This window comes from Macrobrachium rosenbergii, chromosome 52 (assembly GCF_040412425.1).
Source record: "Macrobrachium rosenbergii isolate ZJJX-2024 chromosome 52, ASM4041242v1, whole genome shotgun sequence".
Taxonomy (NCBI): Eukaryota; Metazoa; Arthropoda; class Malacostraca; order Decapoda; family Palaemonidae; genus Macrobrachium; species Macrobrachium rosenbergii.
In genome coordinates this window covers 33,278,007-33,295,098 of record NC_089792.1, presented here as the reverse complement: position 1 = coordinate 33,295,098, position 17,092 = coordinate 33,278,007, and the positions used below count along the sequence as shown (strand labels likewise).

Genomic DNA, 17,092 nt, shown 5'->3' with positions numbered 1-17,092 from the left:
TGGCCTTGATAGTGGACATTTTCTTGACCTTTTAAGATTATCTGAACAGCTTTTGTATGCTGTAAATAATTGCCTCGCTGTCGAACTTCTCCAAAGTTCCATTTATTCCTCCTCACAGTGTTGGGCTGTGGAACACATCCTCATTATCTTTAGTAAGTGGTTCAATTTGAATCTGAAGTTCAAACGAGGTACGATGCATTACATATAATACAATTTAACTTCTATTTTAATGATTTATATGTATTATTTTTTTAAAATTTATTTAGTACTTTTATGGCCTTTCTTTTTAATAGGTAGCTTTTCTTTCTGCGTTTCCCATTAATATCTGCTTACTTCTTTCTAATGAGGAACACCATAATATTCTTTGGAAAATCTATTTCAGTTCCGTGACCTGAGTGGAGCTTGTTCCATATGAATGAGGATCATCTTTGATAATAATAATAATAATAATAATTTGTAATAATAGCAGGAATACGCATGTGACTTTAATAATAATAATAAGGCAACAACTCTACCTAGCACCTATACTCTTCTCATGTGTATACTATCTTCTGTATGTACTCAGGTTTCTTAGGTTTTAGGAATCTTTGACTCTTAAGGACTAGAGACATTATTCAAACACATCCTAGCATGTTTGATCTTGATTTTATTTGAGTCTTTGAACGCAGATGTTTGTTTGTTTCAGAAACAGAATCTGCGTTGTTGCAATGGACTGACTGTGGATTTGTTTGAAAAATAAACATTCTCCAGTGGATGCATTTGAGCGCGTTGATGATGATCATGTCTATTCTGATGATGACGATGACGATGACTCTGATCTCCTATTCGTGGAACAAGCCCTCTCTCTCTCCCCTGACCTTGAAATTCTCTCTCTCTCAAGAATCTCTATCTGTTCATTCGAAAGGTCTCAGAAAGCGATAGGAAATATAGAGAGAGGAGATCTAGAAAACAGATAAATGAATAGATAAATAAACAGATAAAAGTGTAAGTACAAATAAATTAAGTAATAAACAGGAAACGAGTTTGTCTGATGATAAGACCATTCTCAAAATAGGCTAAATTCTCCCTAACTTTATCTGGAGTTATACTTCTGTATATTCAGTTTCATATTTTCGTATATTTCTTCTATAAGTTCAGTGTCATATTTTCAGTCGAATTACGAAAGGACTCTCTCTCTTAGAACCCATTAGATATGATCTTTAGTTTCTTCTCGTTTATAAAAATTCAGTTTCATACGTCTGGTTCTGGGACTGACTATGCTGCTATTGCATTCAGTATTCTCATAGCGCAATTCAGCGCGTTCTCTTTTCTCATGTCTATTCTTAGAAAGGGCGTTCTCTCTCTCTCTCTCTCTCTCTCTCTCTCTCTCTCTCTCTCTCTCTCGATATCTTTACATGCATCCCATGATTCTCTCTCTTTTAAAATCCTAGAGCCCCCTTTCTAAAATCTCAAATCATGGTATAGCTAAAAGTTAATTCTCTCTCTCTCTCTCTCTCTCTCTCTCTCTCTCTCTCTCTCTCTCTCTCTCTCTCTCTCTCAGGAAGACCGAAATTTCAACTGTTTCTCTTGGTCTGTCTCTCTCTCTATCATTTTCTCTCTGACGCTTACTCTCTCAAAATCTAAGATGTGATCCTGGCGTTCAGAGATCTTCTAAAAATTCATGGAACTCTAGGAAGGGCGTGATGTATTGAGGGTCATTGCTGTCTCTCTCTCGATGGAATTGGCCGAGGAAGCCGCAAATCAGATAAAAAATCAAAAAAAAATACAGTTAGTTGGTCATATTTGCTTGAGAACAGAAATGATTCGTCTTCAGAATGATTCCTTCAGCGCAGAGTTCCAGATCTGAAGTGGGTCGTGCTCTCCTCCTTTGGAAGAAGAAGTTCTTCTTCTTGGTTTTCTTCTTCTTTTCTTCTTCTTCTTAACTTCTTCTTCTTCTTCTTCTTCTTCTTCTTCTTCTTCTTCTTCTTCTTATTATTATTATTATTATTATTATTATTATTATTACATTATTATTATTATTTATTATTATTATTATTATTTTATTTTTATTTTTATTTTATTTTATTTTTTTATTTTATTTTTTATTTTTAATCTTTAATTTTTAATCTTTCTTTTTTATTTTATCTTCTTATTATTATTATTATTGTTATTATTATTATTATTATTATTTTTTTATTTTTTATTATTATTATTTTATTATTATTTTATTTATTTATTTATTTTTTTAATTTTTAATTTTAATCTTTATTTTTATTTATTATTATTATTATTATTATTATTATTATTATTATTATTATTATTATTATTATTATTATTATTATTATTATTATTATACAGAAGTCGAACCCTATTCATGTGGAACAAGCCCACCACAGGGGCCATCGACTTCAAACTTCAAAGAATATTATACTTCAAAAAGAATATTACAGGTTCATTAGAAAAGTAACAGAAGGTAAAGGGGAAATACAGAAAGAAAAAGCTAATTAAAAAGGAAAAAAATAAATTAACAAATTAACAAGTAAATAGAAATGCAAGTAAGTGATTAAAATACAAGGAGAATTCTAGCAGGCTAAAAAGGAATCTCAAGTCAGCATCCAATTGCGGAACGTGGAATCATAGTGTGGCATTCTCTCCTCGTGTCTCCCCTAGAGAAGGTCGAGCAGGCAAAACAACAGCTTCCCAAACAGGAATTCCCCAGGGCTGTGTGAGTCTTTCCAAGCTTTTTCCAGAAGCAAGCAGATTTGCGTTGTTTCAAAAGTGAGCTGTAGTGGGAGTCGATTGGAGAAAAGGAACTTATATTGGTATTATTATATTGGTATTATTAACATAAGAAAAGTTATTTTCAATCTTCTTCACTGATCAAACAGCTTCCCACATAGAAATTCCCCAGCTGCTTTTTGAGTCTTTCCAAGCACCAAAGCAAGCAGATTTGCTTTGTTTTAAAAGTGAGCTGTAGTGGGAGTCTATTGTAGATGAGGAACTTACATTGGTATTATTAACATAACATAAGAAAGGTTACTGGTATTTTCAATCTTCACTGATCAAACAGCCTCCCACATAGGAATTCCCCAGGGGATTTGTGAGTCTTCCCAAGCAAGCAAGCAGATTTGCTTTATTTTAAAAGTAAGACGCATTTAGATCATATATATTTTGGGAGGTGTTATTATTAAATAACATAAGAATGGCTATTTTCAGTCTTCTTCACTGATCAAACAGCCTCCCACACAGGAATTCCCCATTAACTTAAGAATGGCTATTTTCATTCTTCACTGATCGCATGACTGGGTTATGAACAGGCACAGCCACCCTTGACTGGAGTTTCTCACCTGTTCTTATTACAATTCGTCCCTGTTTTGGCCAACCTGAGTGTTCCATTTATTTTTTTTTTTATGTTTTTGAGTTTTCCAGTCGAAGTGCCTCTTTTTGTTACTCGATAACATATCAGACTTTCAGCTCTGCTTTGTCAGATTTTTCCAACTAAAATTCAAAAGATGAGCTGGTTAAGAACCTATGAATTATATCAGAATCTTTGAGGCTCACTTTCTCAGAATGAGGAAAAAGTGGTAGTAAGGTGTTCATGAATTGATTCATTTGCTGGGCGTAGTCGCTGTTTCATCCTCGGCGTTACCTTCCATGGTCAACCAGAGCTCCATGGTGACTAAACTAATATCACAATTCCCTTGTAGTTGGTCTTTTGGCCAGGTATTGTCGTAATGATTAACATTATAACACATGATGGAGCATATAATGGACTAAAGATAAGAGGGCAATTTCTGTCTCTATCTTCAGTGAAGCTGAACCCAGTTTTTCCAACATCAGAAGAACCTGCAAGAAAGAGAAGTGACTATTGTTTTATATAGCCTATAAATTTAAGAATGATCTATAATAATCTGGATTAGGCAGTACCCTGTACAGGCAGTCCCCAGTTATCGGCGGGGTTCCATTCCCGACGGTGTGACAACCGAAAATCGTCGCTAACTGAAAATTGGCGATAATAGCACTGATCCCCGGATAGCGGTGCCGATAACCAGTGATCAGCGCCGCCGGTAAGAGGCAATCGCCATCGATAATCGGTTATCAGCAACGAAAATATGGTTATCATCGTCGCTAGACAAGCGCCTTAAAACTGGATTGCCAGTAACCGAGACTGCCGATAACCAGGGACTGCCTGTACTAGGCTCAGAAGAAACAAATAAGCCTAGGATTTATATATAAACAATATCCTAGGCTCAATAAAAATAACCTAGATTTTACGACTCGGTAGCAAGACATCTGTAAGGCTACATACTAGTAGGTATTATAGCTCTATCATTAAAGGTGATATAAAACCTAGAGCAGGCAGTAGCCTAACCTAGGAACCTATATTTTAAGGAATATCTTACTATTAGCCTAAAACAGCAATGGCCGAATATCAGGTAAAAGGGTAGTTTTGGCCACATAAAACCGAAAACCAGATTATAAGAGGATTATTTTCTGTATAGTTTATATCCTTAAGTTTTAAATAAGCCTAGAATAGTCAATGGCCTAGAATAGGTTAGGCTAGAACCTGCTAAGAATACTCTGTTCATAGCTTAATGTAGATTATAATTAGAACCATTAACCCTATGCTATATAAAACAGTAGCTCAAGTTAGTTAAACAAATCAGGTTCATTGCAGTTAGTCTGAAATGGCATGACAATTGGAATTAAAAATTTCAATTTGGCCATTAAAAAAGGACTAACAGTGTATAAGTAATACAGCCATATACAGGTATGAAAATTAACCTAAACCTTAGAGGGTTTAAGTTAACATAGATATTTTATTAAAGGTATTACAACTGCACACTTGTAATCAAGTTAACCTGTAATATGGAAACTATATGAGGAAGTACAGAAGTGTCCCTCATTTTAAAACAATTAATGCTAACAAGCTTCTAATAACAACTTGTTTAAATCACTACGGCCACCATTAGGCAGGATTCTCAGTTCAAGTGTTTCATAGCAAATTCCTCAGTTCACTTTTTTGCCAGTGGGTACAGCCCATACCACCTGTCATTGGCATAGTCCTTGTAAAAAACAAGGAAAATTTGCTTGGTCGCCAGATGTGGGTCAAGATTTGTAGTATGCTCATGGCAGCAAGTTTGGAGTGACAAACAGCTCCTTTTAACCTATCTTGATGGGTCTTAGGTTCAGTAGGGGTGAGGTAGATTATATCTTATGCAGAACTCTGCTGCAGAGATATTTAACCTTTCTCAGAACAGCATCAATGCTTGGGCCAAAACCCAGGTTAACCCTGGGCGGAGGAAGTAGAGGAATCTGGCTGAAGACATTTTATTAAAGAATATGAAGTGAACATTGCCATTGAAATGGCCCTGCTGAACCCAGAAAGCTCAGGGACACAAATTTTACCTACCCATGGGAGAAACCTTCCAGAAAGAACGCTATTCCCCAAGCAGCTATGGTTGCTGAATAGGATGTTTCCAAAAGGGATTCTAGAACTATACCTAACTCCGACTGAAATTACTCCATTTTCAGAGGGGTATAGCATCCATCTAGGACTTTGTGCCCCTTTGATTAACAGCGGTTACATTTCAGTTGCTGAAGCTCAGTTAGACTGCACAAACTCACCCAGAAGGGATACACAGTTTGCTGCATTTGATCAATTCTGTATGGAAACTGAGTAACATCAAAGATGCCCTTGCCACAGAATGGCAGTATATAAGGGACACGAAACATGATTCTGAAAAGGAAAGTAAGTTGGTCATGTACCCTCAAAGTGTAAAAAGCATAATCATGTGAAGCAGATTTTCAGAATTTGTAGTGATCAAAACAAGAGACAATGGCAGAATTAAAACCATTTTCCATGGTCATCCTAGCTGAGAAATTCCACCAAGGAATGGGCAACTTCAGCTCCTTTGAAAGGAAAAAGTCCCTATTGAAAGGGAAAAGCTCCCTTTGGATATAGCTACTCAGCAGTTTGGGTCCCCTATGAAAAGACTTTCAGGGGGGACAGCCCTGTCAGAATTTTATGCTAGGCCCTGACACCTTAGTATTATAACCTCTACCACCTTGCTGGAAGTTGCCACCAAAAGGCTTCCAGAAGATTCCAGGATGATTTTTACTGTTGAGGCCAAAAGTCTTATGAGAACCCAATGGGAAACGCTCTGTGACTTCCTAGAATGGCTCATAATAGCATGAATGGAAGCATTGGAGGGCTCCATCGAATCACTCTCCAATGTCACTCCATTAATACGTTCTAACCCCTTCTGTAAGGACCTGTTTGAGGAGTCTGTTGTGGCTCAACTTCAACGAGCATGCTTAAGCAACAGAATTGGAAGAAAAGGATTTTTCTGAAAAAGGGGAATTCAGGAAATAAAGAACCCATAATTTCTTTATCCAACTCCCAAAAAGGCCTGCTCAAAATCATAAGCCTTCTGCTAGTCACCCCTAAAGTTTCCTCAGAAAACAGGTAGGTGGTCAGAAGGGACAAATTTCTCACAAAGGACAACAGCAAGTATATCCATATATCTTTGGGGACTTGTTTCTGTTGGACATTAATTAAGGATTTGGGTAGGTAAACACAGGTGCTTGAAAATTCTCACCCCTTTTGCATTTGCCTACCCAAAAATACCATAGCCAAATCGTTAATTAACATCCAACAGAAGCAATTCTACAAAGATACAGGTATATAGAAATCCCCTGCCTCGACTGTGACAAATCCTATCTCGGATTGACAGGTAAATCACTCTCACAAAGATTAATACAACACAAACACTCAGTAAAATATGATCAACAAAGCTCAGTTATTTTCAACCACATAAACAATCAGAATCATTGGATAAATTGGAAAATGTCACATATAATTCATAGCAGCAATTGTCGTTTCAAAAGCTAGATGGTAGAATCAGCACTGATCAAGCAAAGAAATATGACGAACCACTCAAAACGAGCCTAGAATTAACATCCGATTGATAAAATCTTCCTCCAACCCACAGTAAAAAGGATTATGAAAATGCATTCAACAGGAGTGACATGGCGGCCGACTTCAGGAACATTTTTTTCAGCTGTATAAATACCACTGATATGTACGTACATCTGTACGTTGCGAGAAACAGTAGCTTCCAAAATTTAATCGCTAGAAAATCTGCCCTCTTTTGTTTATATGGGCAACTTTTATTATGTGGAATTCTGTTATACCATAACTTATACATAGTGAATTTGTCCCAAGACTATATAAAACATTTTTACTGTCTTTTTAATAATCTAATTTTTTCCGTTGATGTTAATGGGAGGAAAAACTAAAAAATTCCACATGTACCCAACACTTATTGTAACGAAGACCCAAACCCTGAAATACAAGCTGCACCGACACCAGAGCCAGTTAAGGAATCATGTGAAAATCTATTTCTTTCCTCTCTTCTTATGTGGCATTACTTCACTGCAAGTTTTCAAGGGGGTATTGTACGCTGTTAAATTCATTACTGAATGCAACAATGAAGGTAGGGATAACAAAATATTAAAAAAGAAAAGTACCTTAGGCACTAAAGGCGAGTGTGTATGTAGACTAGTCTGCTGCTTTTATACTGAGCAAATAGCAACAGTTTTGTAATACATTTTGGTATATCCGCATTGAAGGACAGCGTATATACACTGTCTTTAATGCTTTAATGAAAATCACTACATTTACATATATATATGCTATGTTCATTCGCCAATTACCTGTAAATTACTTATGAAAACAATCGTATGCATGTCTTTCTGCTTGTTCCTGTCTCTTGCATAGTGTATCTTTAACTTATTGAAGTTTTGATGAATTTAATCACCCGTATCTCTTAATAAATGTGAATACTTAAATTGTGCCTATCATTGAATATGTGCATTAGGCCTATATATTCACCCAAACTCATTATACTCGCCTAGTCTAAGCAGCTTACCAGGTATTTTCGGAGGGTGTAAAGATTTCGTAAATTTTTGTATAACATACCATATAAAAACAATATTGCCCTGTTCTCTTGCTCTTTCCCATACACACACATTCACCCAAATAGTTGCATGAAATGTTCATTAGATTTCAATTTGATGTGGAGACACCAAAGTGTGAGTGCAAAAAATATCTCCAAGCTGTAAAAAAAACCAGCAGACAAATGCACATACACTCTCACATTCAGTGTACAGTATACGGTACTTTTATCATAACTGTTGTTGTCGTGATATATTATTGGATCAGTTACTGTATTCAACGGCTTTGAATGTCTTTCTCAGTATCTGAAATTAGGTACATACCTAACCAGGACATGAATGATAAAAATGACAAATTTTAAAAGTAATTTGTATTTTTCCTAACTATACAAACCTGAGGTCCTTTACATAAGGAATTATTTTTAGTGAAGCTGGAACAGCCGTTAAACTTTTGAACAAGGTGGTTAGGTGGGAGTCCTGCCCGCCCAAATGTAAACATTCCAATTTGCCTTTCAGCCCAGTTATCAGACTGAGGGGTGGCAGGAGGTGGGCAGAAAACTGTAAAGGACCTCAGGTTTGTATAGTTAGGAAAAATACAAATTACTTTAAAAATTTGTCATTTGTTCCTACACAATATACAGACAGTCGGTCCTTTACATAAAGAAGACTTACTTATTGGAGGGAGGAATCTGAGTGAGTCTCTGAACTGACAGGAGTTCACCACACCTGGGTTCTCTTCCTGGTCAATAGAGCGAGGAAGAGTACCATGCCTCTGACATGCTGATCAGAGTGTAAGAACTGCATGATCAACTGTCAGACTTCTGGGCCTTCTCAGATGAGTGAGAAGAACATAACATCATTTGAAAAAGGCTAGGATAAATCTAAGAGTCGGTGACAATAAAGCAAATACTGTACAAGCATTGTACAGGGTCCCTTTCCTAGAGGAAGGGGTGGGATTGCTTCTATAAGCCTAAGAATACAAGAATAGCATGGGAGCTCGATGTGACACTTACCTGCATCAGTCGCCAATTCCAGCACGTGACGGCTTGAATCCCACTCTGCACCTGAAGAAAGAAAATGAAAGATGGAGAGGAAGGAAGAGGAGGAGACGCCAGTCACTCACACAAACTCTCTTACCTCCATAACTGCACACCTTAGATGAGATGCTACCACCACAGTTCCCAAGAAAAGGTCTCCAATGACTTGTGGGCCATGTCATGAAGGTAAAAGGATATGAACATGGTCTGCCGTGACCACACCCCCGCCTTTAGTACCTGAGTAACCAACAGATTCTTCTGGAATGCGAGAGATGGACCAATTCCCCTGACTTCAAGAACTCTTGGGCAGAGTGTACCAGTGTCATCTTCACCAGCTGTAGAGTACGCTCTCCTCATCGTTCACAAAGCCAGAAAGAGACTGTGTTCTTGGACGAGCCAGTACTAACAGAGTCTTCGACATTCAGGCCAGAGATGTTGAGTCCTCTTAAGATAGTACCGCAGCACTCTAACAGGACACAGTAGCATCTTGTCTGGATCATTACCAACAAAGTCTCTAGAGAGGGGATCATGAAGGACTCGAACCTGGTGTCAGGGACCGACGGGTTCTGAGTCTTCATACGAATTCCAGGACGAAGTTGAGCATAACTGATCCCCATCCCCTCAAGTGTCTAATGTTGAACGAAAATGAAGTTCGCCTACTCTCTTCGCCGATACCAGGACAAGCAGAAAGATGGTCTTGAGGGTCAGATCCCTGTTTGACGACTCTCATATAGGCTTGTATGGTACACAAGTCAGGCTCCTCAAAATGAGAGACACATCCCACTCAGGGGGCCTGAGTCCCTAGGAGGGCAGGGCATTTCGAAGCTTCTCATCAGCAGCAAAATCTCCAGTGAGGAGGAGATATTTACTCCCTTCAAGTGCAAGACTAGGCCCAGGGAGGCCCTATAACCTCTCACAGCTGAGATGGAGAGAAGCTTCTCTCAGTGAAGAAAGATGAAGAGGTCTGCAACCTGCTGAATAGTAGCCTCAACCAACCACAGAAGACGGCTCATTTTTCCTGGTATACTGCTGCAGAGGACTGTCTAAGGTATCCAGCCCTCTGTTGATGCGCAGCGAGAAAAGCCTCTCACTCGCAAGAGATGCTGGATAGTCTCCAGCCATGAAGACACAGGGACTGCACTGCCTGATGGAACTGTTCTACATGTGGTTGACACACAAGGTTGTTGGGGGGTGATATCTCTCGGCACCTTGGAAAGTAGAGCTAGCAGGTCAGAATACCAATTGGCATGTGGCCACTTGGGAGCCACTAGGATCATCCTGAGATTCGGGGTGATCAACACCCTGTTGATCATCCTGCGAATCACACAAAACGGAGGGAAGGAGTAGGCGTCAAGTTTGTCCCATGGGTGTTGAAATGCGTCCTCTGCAGCAGCCCATGGGTTTGGCACGATGGAACAGAAGACTTGAAACTTCCTGTTGTGCTGAGTGGCAAACAAGTCGATGGATGGAAGTCCCCACAACTCGAACAACCTCTCCGCATTATCCGTGTGAAGGGACCATTTTATCCCTATCACTTGATCCTGGAGGCTGAGCTTGTCTGCCGCTACGTTCCTCTTGCCTGGAATGTATCTGGCTGATAGCTCTACTGAATGAACTAGTGCCCACTCGTTGCATCTGCATTGTCAACCGATGAAGAGGGGGGGACATGAGGTCCCCTTGCTTATTGACAAATGCCTCTACTGTGGTGTTGTCGCTCACCAACACCACCGAGTGTCCCATCACTCGATGATAATCCCAGTGACTGGTTGACACATGGGAAAAGGACAGAAATGATCTTGGATAGTTCTTTCTGGTGGGAGGGACCCCCTTGGTTAAAAAATTCCTCTTGACCAATAAACAGGTCACAGGTTGGTGGACCACTTGTGCCGGGTAGGGAAGAGAACATTTTGGTCAATATTGTAGGGGACAACCTGAATGGTAATACTCACTTGCTGAATTGGGAGAGATTCAGCGAGGTTGAAAAGGTCTATAGGACCACAGCGTGGATCCTACGATTTTTGAATAATTGTAGGAGCTCAAGCAATATGAAGAGGCATGGTGAACTGACATTGGAAGAACTCCAAGAGGCAAAGGATAAGACTAATGCCATCATACAAAGGGAATTTTTCCAAGAGGAATACGAGAGTTTGATGAAGGGGGTTAAGAAAACCAAAACTAGCTCTCGTATACCAGTTGAATCTTTACCTGAACAACAGGGTAATAAGGTGTAAGGGTAGAATAGAACACACAGTTACCCAAACCTGCTAAGTTTCCTATACTACTGCTGAAGAGTTGCTATGTTACTCTGGTAATTATTAAAGAACATCATGATGCTAATGCTCATATGGTGTAAATGCAACTTTGGTGAATGTCAGACAGGAGTTCTGGATCCCACAGATAAGGAAATTAACTAAGAGTATATTATGCCATTGTGTTATTTGCAGGAGAACGCAGGGGAGCCCATATAGGCCCAATATAGTTTCTCCATTACCTGAGTTCAGGGTGCAATGTAAGCAACCTTTTAATACCACAGGCATGGACTACACTGGCGCATTATGGGTTAAGGGAAAAGGACAAAGCCCTGAGAAGGCTTGTATCATCTTATGGAGTGGAAAGTGTTAGGAAAGTATGCCACTAAATTTACAGTTCCTAATATTGTGCAGGTCACAAAACGTTTTGGAAGAGGTAAAAGCAACATCCGATACTGGTGAAATCACACCTTTACTTCATTTATAAATAAAGTAAGTTGCATTTTTAAACCCAGCTTTGATCGTTTACAAAAAACCAATCTCCGAAATGCGTTTCATTTAGCAACTAATGGCTGTGATGAAGTTGGTAAAATGCAATTAGCTGATGATTTTAAGAATGTAAAGACTATCAGAATGCAAATGACGCCTGAACGCTATGCTCACAAATTATAATATGCTAATATGACAATAATACATTAATTATAACTACATACAGTACGTAAGAGAAGTTTTATTAAAATGATCATACAACTATTATTTGAATTTTGCAAATGGATATCTGTCGTTGTAACAACCTAACCTTAGTCAAGAGTTTCTCTCTCTCACTCTCTCTCTCTCTCTATCTCTCACACAATGTGCAGGTTTAAAGAAACAAAAGCAGCCGATTTTTATGTTTTTACTGAAAATGTTTCAAGTGCCGGAAAACATTGAAAGGTGCCAAGAGATCAGAATTCGACAGTGTGCTTTTAATGTGGGTTAAGCTCCAATGGACTGAAGGTGTAAGCATTTCCAGGGAAATGCTTATGAAGCAGGCCAGAATTTTCATAAGGAACTAAACCTAACAAATGAGTGTGATAATTCATATGCTATGTTCTACTTTTGATAACACAGCAATACAGTATATATGAGGGCTGAGCTGCCAAGACTTTGTTTACATGGGGTTTTTTAGAGGTGATTTCTGTCACTGGGGAGTTTCTGAGGTCCAGCAGTGGCCTGGTTCCAAGGGAGCCGGTTTAAAGAGGTTGGACTGTACTGGACAAAGCCTTGGGCTTGGTCAAACTTAGATGATACTGATGATTGAACAATGAAAAATTCTGATGCAGAGGTAACACTTCCCTTTTCAAAGGCTTTAGAGCATTAATACTGCCTCCTAGAATTATATAAAAAAAAAAAAAACACTTGGGATGCTGTGTAGTTTGCTCCATATATGAGAAATATAATAAATGGGGGCCTTTTTCAATGTTACTCATAAAGCTCCAACACTGTTTGCCCAGTGTAAAAGCACACCTGGAATAAGGCATTCTTATTATGTAGATATACTAAAATATTACAGTTATAAATCACTGAAGCATTTAAGCTGAATAACATGTTAATGGAGCTAAACAAAAAGTAGTATCCTTTTAAAATCGCTATGTGAGAAATAAACTAGGAAATCTATCTTGCTAATGTACATAATATGTACATAATAATTAATAACACTAACATGTCATCAACTGGAATAAAAAAACCTGGAATAAAAATTGGAAAGTTTGCCAGAAAGAAGTATGCATTGCCAACTAGTTACTAAGTGAAATGCAAAAACTAGCCTAGCAAAGAGACAAAAGCCTCTATTCACACAACTGAATCTACACTATATGAGTATAATAAAATAGACCTAAAAACCCGCTATATGATTAAACTATTAACTCATCTGGTAGCAAGACCTATTGGAAGATGGGTGAAAAGATCAAATGTTTAAAGGGAAACCAATACGTAGGGTACTACCCATGACAAGTTCAAAGGGTAACAAATAATTCATTTACAAAAAAGCATAATTCAATTACTGTATACAAAAAGTGATAACAAAATCAGAAGAGTAGAGGTAATATGAAGTGAGATATGAATGGCATTCTGGGCAGAAGGACTGCAGGTTAAACACACACCAGACACATTAATGACCAATCCCACTGGTAGAGGTACCATGAGACCTAATTGCATATCTGGAGATTCTGCTTTGGGGATGCATCTGGATTATGCTACTTTGGGTTTAGGTCATTATAAAGTATTTGGTCTACTTTGGGTTTAGGTCATCATAAAGTATTTGGTTTGTTTTCAAAACAACATATTTTAAAACTGCAGGGAATTTGTTTACAAGGACACACAGTAAATGTATAAAAAAATTTGAAAGTAGAGTACACAGAATTCCTCTGCCGAACTAAAAGTTGTATGAGTAATGTGGGTATTGAATCACATGTAGCAACTACTTTTACTAAGTAATCCAACCCCATAATGTCTTCTTTAGGTGATTTTTTTATCTGCTAATTTAAGATTCCATTCTCAAGATGGCAAGTGGAAAGCATCTAGTATGCTGATAAACCACATTTTAAAATTTACAAATTGTGTACGACACTGAAAAAGCAGCAGGCAAAACAAACTCTAGTTCAACAAACCATCCAATGTCAATTTCTTGTCTAACCCATGATCTCTGTATTAACAAACAATGAGCACAAAACTTGGCTAAGAGTGCACAGACCATAGGGTGGTGAATTGCAACTTACATAATTCTCAAAATGCTGAATGTAAACATGTTATTAAACAAAATACATCTTTATAAAAAAATTCTAAAAATATAGGTATAAAAATATATATATAAAACTATATAAATTCTCCTTAAACCCTAATACAGCTCTTTTAATTTAAACAATTAAACAAAGCTTTCAGTCATCTAAGTTCATACAAATCTCCATAAGTTGGTTTTCGGTTTCTTTTTCATTGGGGATATTTAGAACGTCCATTGCCAATTTAACAAGGAAACTTGGGACAAGAACCTTCCAAATATACTGCCTTCTCTGGAAAATAGAAATACATTTTGACACTTTCGTTTAAAAATATGAGGATTTAGATACAACATACAATGGCAGTACATTATGTAACAAATAGCTAATAACAGTTGAACTATTAATTGCAGTTGCCTGCGTGACTAATTTTAGCTTCTCTTTTCAAAACTGTTCTGCTAGATTATTGATAATAAAACTTCTAACATTGATCTATACCTTCCAATTCTCTGCACTGATATTTAGCTTCCAATTCTTAGAAGTCAGACCTTAACAGGCTCTTAACTTTAAAGATTACTGTAAAACAAATCACACAGCTCATCTGTAAACCTTGCCAATGTATATAAAAAAGGTAATAATGTGTCCATCTAAATTAATAATTTGAACATTGTGAGGTATCAATACATACAATAAAATTCTGAGCACTATTACACATTACTTTAAAGAACTTACACATCACAATAATTGCTTATATTTTAAGGACTAGCTTTGTATTTATGAAAATTACCTTTTTACATACTAAAAGCTTTATAAAATAAGTTTACATCAACACAACAAAGTTATCTTGTAACCAGGATGAATAATTCCAAAGGCACTATGTACTTGTAACTGATGAAGAGGGAACTTTCAGTTCAGGTTTTTTATATGACCAGGTACAGCAAAGTGATACAGCACAGAATTTGGATACAGCTGAATTTAGCATTAAAAGTAGGCTGACCCAGAAATACCCTAAAGCTCCCAAACCCACTGATTTCAGCTACACTCTGTGAGGAAGAATGAGCCCTAAGAGAGGGGCAAGGAAACAAGGGCAAGAAGGGTGTACTGTGCTGAGCAGCATGATTTTTGCTAATACTGTATAGGATTCCATTACCATGTGTGTAGTCTGGGGTAATAATGGTGTGACAACAAGGGCTGTAAATCATTTTACTATTATTGTTTTATTGATACCCTACTGATTTTTTTCATTTTCAGACTGACTACAGGCTGGTGTACACTATTCTTTTCTCTCTCATAGTTTTGCTGTATATTAAAGTTATAATCCCACGGTGAATACCAAGGTACAACAAAACAAAGATCGGGGTTTTCAAGAAGGAATACATATGAATTGCAAAATTTAATGGGCGGACTTAAGCATATATTTTTTTTTATTTTACTGTATGCTGAAAGTTTTTTTTAATCTGATTACTGTATAGCTCATCACATAAATGTCTGAGGTTTTACTTTTTTTACTGTTTATTAATAATAACTATATCTAAAGAAATCTCTTTGAAATAGAACAAATAAAGGTGCTCAAATCAGCAAACTAAGTTATTTTAGTCCTATAGATTCCTTTTCCATTTTAATTGCCCCAATTTTTTCCAAAGATTCCCAACTCTTTCCAGAGGGGAAGGACAGTACAGTGCTCTAATCCTTGGAAGGTAAGTGGTTGAGCAGGAGGAGGAAGATCCCTTTACCTCTGGCTGGAAAGTGAATGAGTGGATGGTGTATTTGTGTTCATTTAGCCATGTAGACATACAGTGCAACTGATAGATCAGAAATTTAAGGTAAATTCTATGATGGTTTCATGTGTTTTTAATTCTTATAATTAAAGTTAGCATTATTTGAGGGATCTTTTTTAGCAGAATAGAGTGAAAGTTAATTGCATTACAGTTAAATCTGAGTAACTTCCATATTTAAGAATAACCTTATATATAATCTTACTTCATGCAAATATAATTACTGATACAGTAACTGAGTGGAAATTTTGGGTAAGGTGGCACAGTGGAATATGTGGGTACAAGTGAGGTGTAGTGTGTAGCAAGCAGGAGGGAATAGGTTATTTCAAATACTTCGAGACAGGAGGGAGGGTGTGAAGCTGAGGCAGCTTGGAGGAAATGGAGGGCAGTGGTAAGGGTGGCACTATGACAAAATAATGTCAAAAACTCAAAAAACAAAAATTAACTTAGAGATGAAGTATGGTTAAAAAACAAGGGCATTACAAAAGAAGGAAGAACAAAAACTAGAACTAATATAGATATGAGGATACTTAGGTAGAATTTGTGGATCTTGCTGCGTGAAGGGCAGGAAAATGAAGGCCTCAATAGTGCCAAGGTGGTTAAGATTACTGCTATGATACAAAAACTGAGTCTGAGACGTTATGGGCATGTGCTAAGGATGAGTCGGGGGAGGGAGTGAAAAGCGTGTAGGAGGAACCTGTTAGGGGTAGAAGATCAAGAGGAGGGCAGAATAAAATAAAAGATTACAGTATTGCATTGCATATAGAGCTATGTAATTTCCATATAAAAAACAGGTTTTGACATAGGAAAACCCTATTTTTGGTAAATGCTGTGAGTCCTCAAAGGAGTTACTTTCAAGGTCCTTAGAGGGGCTCCTTAAGATAGACCAACCAATTTCAACGAATTCTCTTCTAGTTGGTCTTGACCAGCACACTGGCACTGATAGAATATACAGTAGGACTCAAGACAAGAGGGCTCTTTCTCATCGGCAGCAGCAGGGTTTTACAAAAGTGTCCCTTATTAAAAACAACTTATACTAATTAGTTTCTAATAACAGCTCAAGTGTTCTGTAGCAAATTGCTCGGTTCTCTTTTTGCCAGTGGGTACAGCCCATACCACCTGCCATGATATGTGCGAAATTTGCAATGTGCTCTTGGCAGCAAGTTTTAAGAACGAAACCGCTCATTTTAAGCCATCACGATGTGTCCTAGGGTTCAGCAAGGGGGTGGAAGGGGGAGTTTATATCTTCCCGGAAGAACTCCGGCAGCAAATATTCAACCCCTTCTCAGAAGATCTATATCTGGGCCAAATCCCAGTAACATCAGTCTCCAATATCTCCC

At 37.6% G+C, this 17,092-nt stretch overlaps 1 protein-coding gene across 1 annotated transcript in view; it reads right to left on the bottom strand.

The window, feature by feature from the left end:
* Positions 1-12,103: 12,103 nt before the first annotated feature.
* The window catches only part of LOC136833956 (uncharacterized), a 63,160-nt gene continuing 58,171 nt past the window's right edge, over positions 12,104-17,092 (bottom strand). The window contains exon 8 of the mRNA XM_067096235.1: positions 12,104-14,271. The gene's annotated coding sequence lies outside the window, so the exon portion shown is untranslated. The remainder of the gene's footprint in view (positions 14,272-17,092) is intronic.